We start from the raw sequence: 6,059 nt of genomic DNA, 5'->3' as shown, positions 1-6,059 counted from the left end.
TCTCTTGTGGTCACAGGTCAAAATATGGTATTTCTAGAGATTTCATGCCGTGAGTTCTTTGGGTTATATATCTACTATTTGGCAGCAGCAAAATAACAGTAACTGATTTTCAATTCTATTTCTCCTGCTTACTAGCTATGGAATGCTGGATAAGTTATTTATTGATACTTTTCTGGGCCTTGGTTTCCTCATCTATAAAATTAAGACATATACACACACACACACACACACACACTTAGTCATGTTCACAAACATGATCATATTTCATTGTCATGATAATTCACTCAGTGAATGCTTCTGAATGGTAACATTTCAGGCTGACTTCTGACTAACCATGTGTTCTATATCTGACCACGCAATAGCAGAATGTCCACACTAAAAATATATGGGGAATAAAATGGATGAATATATTTATCCATTAACCAATTAAAAGTACAATGTCACTTATCTCTGAGCTTTAAAAATAACTTATGATAAATGCTTTGACTTTGGTTAAAAAAAAAGCATCTTATTGAATGAAAAATGCTAAGTATTTGCATTTGAGAGTCCGCGTCCACTAGATAAGGCCGAGTGGCAGCTGTGTCCAAGGTTCCTTCCTCTCTCCTCTTCCTTTTGCGGAGATGAGGGGCAATTAGATTTCCTCTGCAGGACAGGTAGCACCAAACCCTGAGATCTGGATCCTGAGAGAAAAACCAGGACTTAGATGCTTAGGTTGACTGCCTGGCGGTGCTCATAAATTATGGATGGCACAATTAGTTCTTTTCTATTCTGAATGCACGTTATCTCTCTGTTCCCAAATGCAACTTTGTACTTTATATTTTGCTCCTCACATGGTTCTAATGGAAAATTAAATAATTTATATTTCTATGAAAACTTTTCTGACTGTAGAAAATGCCATTGTATAAACAGCTTTTTTTCAGGCAATTAATAGTATCCCCAAAAAGATTTCAAGTGGCATATTCCAACTCACGTGTCATCTGAGTAAGCAACAGAAAGCAGATGTTTGGATACATAGACAGACCATTCTCCTGTAGCCACTAAAAGGCCACACTGAATTCAGCTCATTAGCCTACTGTAAGTTTGAAAGGTGTCAGGTGTAGGATGTTCTTTTTTATTCAGAGGTACATCAGTGCTAGCTTAGGACCTACCTGGCAGTTTGATCTTCTTTGTACCAACTTCCTACAAGTTTCACTATAAGAGCATTATTGTTGCAATTTTCCCCCAATTAATAGTTTATTTTTTTCAGTGTAACATTGGAAAGAGGAAACATTTTTAAAGGACACCATTCTCTATTTCTAACTAAATCATCTCTCATGAAAGTTTTCTTCTAAAACATCCCTGGTGGCAAATATTTCTTTGACCCTTAACACTTTATAATGTTCAGTTTTTCCTTTGATCTCCACATCAAACCCATGAGAGGCAGGGCAAGAATTATTATCCCCGTTTTGCAGATTAGGAAACTGAAGTCAGAAAGTTTTGACAGGACATAAAAAGACTTGTTCATTTTTCATGCCAGGAAAATACCTTCTTTCAATGACAAAACATCTGTTTTGGCTTCCTATGGTTTTCTTGAATTCTAAATTATTACCCACAAGAAATTCCAAAGAAGTCAAATCCATAGTCCATGTTCTCACATAGTTAAACCCAGGTGCAACAAATACTATTTCAAAGAAGATATGAGAGTAATGGGAGTAAGCTGTACTAATTGCTTTTTAGGTACCAGGTTCTATATTAAGTACATCGTGTGTTTTCTCTCATTTAATCCTCCAACATGCCTAAGCAGAGAGGAACTATTACTGTTTCTATTTTATAGATGAAGGAGATGGAGTGACTTTTCTAGAGTTAGAGGAATAATATTGTTGAATCCAGTAACCGACCCCTCTCAGTCTGATTCCAGGTTCAGTGCATTCTACAAAGTGAATTCTTTGTCTCTGCTGATGAAAAAAAAAGAAAGGTGTTTGTAGATCTGTCTGCAGCAAATTGTTGTATATCATGTCTACATCATGTCTTTGTCAAAAAAAGCCTGAGTACCTCGTTGCAGTTGCAAATGCAAAATAGTACAGCCATTGAAAAATAGTTCGTCAATTTCTGTAAAGGTAAACCTGCTCTTAACATGTGTTGCCACAGTGTCACTCCTGGCTGTTTACCCAAAAGACATGAAAACATGTCTGTACCAAGACCTAAGTAGGAGTACTCACAGCAGCATCATTCATAATAGCCCCAAACTGGAAGCAACCTAAATGTCTATTAACTGGCGAATGGATAAACTGTGGTATATCCATACAATGGAACAGCAATAGAAAGGAAAACCTATTGATAGACATAGTTGTTGTTGTTGTTGCTAAGTCACTTCAGTCGTGTCAGGCTCTGTGTGACCCCATAGACTGCAGCCCACCAGGCTCCCCCGTCCCTGGGATTCTCCAGGCAAGAACACTGGAGTGGGTTGCCATTCCCTTCTCCTAGGCATGAAAGTGAAAAGTGAAAGTGAAGTCGCTCAGTCGTGTCCGACTCTTCGCGACCCCATGGACTGCAGCCCACCAGGCTCCTCTGCCCGTGGGATTTTCCAGGCAAGAGTACTGGAGTGGGGTGCCATCACCTTCTCCGATAGACACAGTAGGATTAGATGAATCTCAAAAGCATCATGCTAAATAAAAGAAGCCAGACACAGAAAACCACATTCCATATGATTCTATTTACATGGAATTCTAGAAACAAAGCCATACCAACAGAAAATAAATCAGTTGTTGCCAGGAGCCAGGGGTGGCAGAGGGAACTGGCTAAAGAGGAGTTCAAGGGAACTCTTGAAGTAATGGAAATATCCTGCATCTTGATTCTTATGGTGGTTGCATGAGTTTATACATTCATCAAAATCCATCCAATGTTCTACTTTAAAGGGGTGAGTTTTATTGTGTGTAAATTATACCTCAGTTAGTTTGATGTCAAAACAAATCTAGTATTAAAAACAGGCCTCAGTCTCTACTCCTGCTGCTTTCCAAAAGTATTTGTTACCGGTTGTTGTCACAGCAAGGTTATTACAGCTCTTTTGTTTTCTCATAAAGCGACCTGATGGTTTAGTCGCTAAGTCATGTCTGACTCTTGCGACCCTATATACTGCAGCCCACCAGGCTCTTCTGTCCATGGGATTTCCCAGGCAAGAATACTGGAGTGGGTTGCCATTTCCTTCTCCAGGGGATCTTCTCCACCCAGGGATCAAACTTGTGTCTCTTGTAACTCCTGCACTGCAGGCAGATTCTTTACCACTGAGCCAGCAGGGAAGCCCCCATTAAGCAACAATTACCTTTCAATCCCCCTTGCCCCTTCAAAGAATACTACAGCTGTCTTCATTTCTTCTCTTCTCAAGTAGTCTACCACCCCTCTCAGGGAAGAGCCTTCCTGAGGTTCAAGTTCGAAGGCCATCCGCTGCAGAATTCACTCTTGCTCTGGGGAGACCAGGCTTCACAGGTGGCACTAGCAAAGAACTCACCTGCCAATGCAGGAGACAGAAGAGATGTGGATTTGATCCCTGGGTTAGGATGACCCCCTGGAGAAGGAAATGTCAACCCACTCCAGTATTCTTGCCTAGAGAATCCCATGGACAGAGGAGCCTGGTGGGCTACAGTCCATAGGGTCACAAGGAGTCGGACACGACTGAAGCGACTTAGCATGCACGGTAGGGAAATCAGTTTTTGTTCTATTGAGGCCTTCGGCTGATGGGGTGAGACCCGCCTATGTTACCGAGCACTCTGTTTTACTCAAAGTCAACTGATCCAAATGTTAATCTCATCCCAAAATACTCACAAAGAAACATCCAGAAAAATGCTGGACCACATATCTGGGCATGGTGGCTCAGCCAATTTGACACATAAAATTAACCCTCATAATTTTCTTTCAATTCTTTTTCTTCTCCAAATTTTAGACAAGGAATGGAATTTTAGGCAGTGAGCTCCTCAGAACAGCGTTTTCCAAACTTGGTAATGATGAGGATCCTTTAGAAAGACCTATTAAAACTGCAGATCCTTCCCCTGCAGATTCTGACTCAGGAGGTCTGGGGTGATGTCCAGAACTCTGTAGTTTAAATAAGCTCCCCAGGGACTTATGATCAGGCAAATATGGGCAACAGCACCATAAAACAAACCTACTTGCAGGCTATCTGGTGGAATTTATATGGGCATGGGTCCAATGTCAGTTTATAATCTGAAGTTCCTTTAGGATGCACAGCAAAACCATTTAAGAAGCCCTTTAGTAAGCAGTGAATACTGCTCTAGACTCATCTGGTCTCCTCCCGAGGGAATCCCGCCATGATTGGTGCAACTTCAGAGGTTGATGTATTAGATGTTTCCAGCTAATATAGGGGGGCTTCCCAGCTGGCACTGTGGCAAAGAATCCAGCTGCCAATGCAGGAGATACAAGAGATGCAGGTTCGATCCCTGGGTGGGGAAGATCCCCTGGAGAAGTAAATGGCAACCCATTCCAGTATTCTTGCCTGGGAAACTCTATGGACAGAGGAGCCTGGTGGGCTACAGTCCAGGGGGTCACAGAGTCAGATACAACTAGGCACATATCCATGCAGCATTTATAGGCCCATTATGGCCCTTCATAACCATGAGCCTGGGGAAGAGTCATCGCTGTTTTCTGAGTAGTAACTTTTCCAACTACACACTGAAGAGATTCAACTCATGCCTTCTTATGAGGCTGAACCAGTAGCCCTTCAGCATCACAAATAGAAAAAACTCAAAAACTAAAGGGTAAAATACATTTAATACCTTTAAAACAGATATTGCTCTGTCTTATAATCATCATCTTCTTCTTCTTTTATTTTAGAGAAAGGTTTAGCCTAGAGTGGAAAGGACATCAGATAAATACCTTGAAATTCCCGAAGAGTGCTCATGTGGAAGAGAGGTTAGGTTTTTCCCCTCCACACTCCCAAGGGACAGAAATAGCCCCAGTGGGTGAAAGCTATTGAGAGTGGGTATTTGGGGCTTGACAAAAGGAAGAACCAGTAGGGAAAATGAGGAGTTACAACCAGAGAGCCTACTGTTCTGCTGGCCCTGCCACTCACTAGCTGCGGGATCGTAGGCCAACAGTCTACCTGAGTTTTCTGAATTGCAAAATGGGAATGATAGCACTTCCAGGGCTATGGTGAGGATTAAATGAGATATTCATAAAGCTCATGGCAGAGAACGAGGCTCATAATTGGTGCTCGATAAGGGGTAGATAGCAAAAGTCAGAACAGTTAGAGCTGTGCTAGGTTTGTCTAAAGGAAGAGTCAATTTTCATCACCCGAAGAATTCAAGCACAGTCTCCACCCTCCGTTTACGGGCTGATGGGGATGGTGGGGTGTGAGGGGTTCTAAACCCTGTGCGAGTGGCTGGATTGGACAGTGTTTCATGTCCTTTTCACCCTGAGCAATTTTATGCCTCTTAGAAGTGGTAGATAATACAGTTTTATGCTTGTAAATAGTCATTCTTTTCCTTTTGTGAAAACATTTACTCTCTCTAGGCAGCCAACCCTCAGCCTTTGGGTTTAAAAATCTGGGGACTTCTGATGTGAATTTCTACTGGGAAGTTATGAGATTACAGTCTTCAGTCCTATTCCACCCATTCTGCCCTTAATACCAAAGCTTGAAAATGAATCACAAACAAAGTCATGGCAGAGTACATTCCAAAAGAGCAGAGGAAATAACTGAACCAGAGTTGGGCGTGACACGCACACTGCTTGAAGCACACTGTGTAACCTCCGGACGATCAAAGAAACAACATTGTCAGATGGTCATGGGACACTGGGACTGCAGTTTCTCCTAAATGTGTCATAAGGATGCACAAATGTCTGCAAGAATTGGAATAAAGTTAAAGGGAAATTACTGTGGTCTTCCTGTAAACCCACTGGAAACTCATGTCAGGGGTGTTCACTTAAGCATGGTACATTAAATACACACATTTTTCTCTCTTCTGTCTGAAAAAGCACTAGTAAAGGTATATTTAGCAAATACATATATATATTCCAAATTAAAGACGATGACAGCCACTTAAAGGTATAAGACTTTTGGAAGAAGTGGACAT

At 41.6% G+C, this 6,059-nt stretch overlaps 1 long non-coding RNA gene across 1 annotated transcript; it reads right to left on the bottom strand.

Moving 5' to 3' along the window:
- Positions 1-387: 387 nt before the first annotated feature.
- On the bottom strand, positions 388-3,480 carry LOC123328244. The gene is made up of 2 exons (XR_006543060.2): positions 3,299-3,480; positions 388-680 (listed from the first exon to the last, which is right to left on the bottom strand). It is a non-coding gene; the product is annotated as an uncharacterized LOC123328244 (long non-coding RNA).
- Between the last annotated feature and the right edge of the window lie 2,579 nt (positions 3,481-6,059).

Source organism: Bubalus bubalis, chromosome 11 (assembly GCF_019923935.1).
Source record: "Bubalus bubalis isolate 160015118507 breed Murrah chromosome 11, NDDB_SH_1, whole genome shotgun sequence".
In the NCBI taxonomy this organism is placed as follows: domain Eukaryota; kingdom Metazoa; phylum Chordata; class Mammalia; order Artiodactyla; family Bovidae; genus Bubalus; species Bubalus bubalis.
This window is presented reverse-complemented; position numbering and strand designations above follow the sequence as displayed.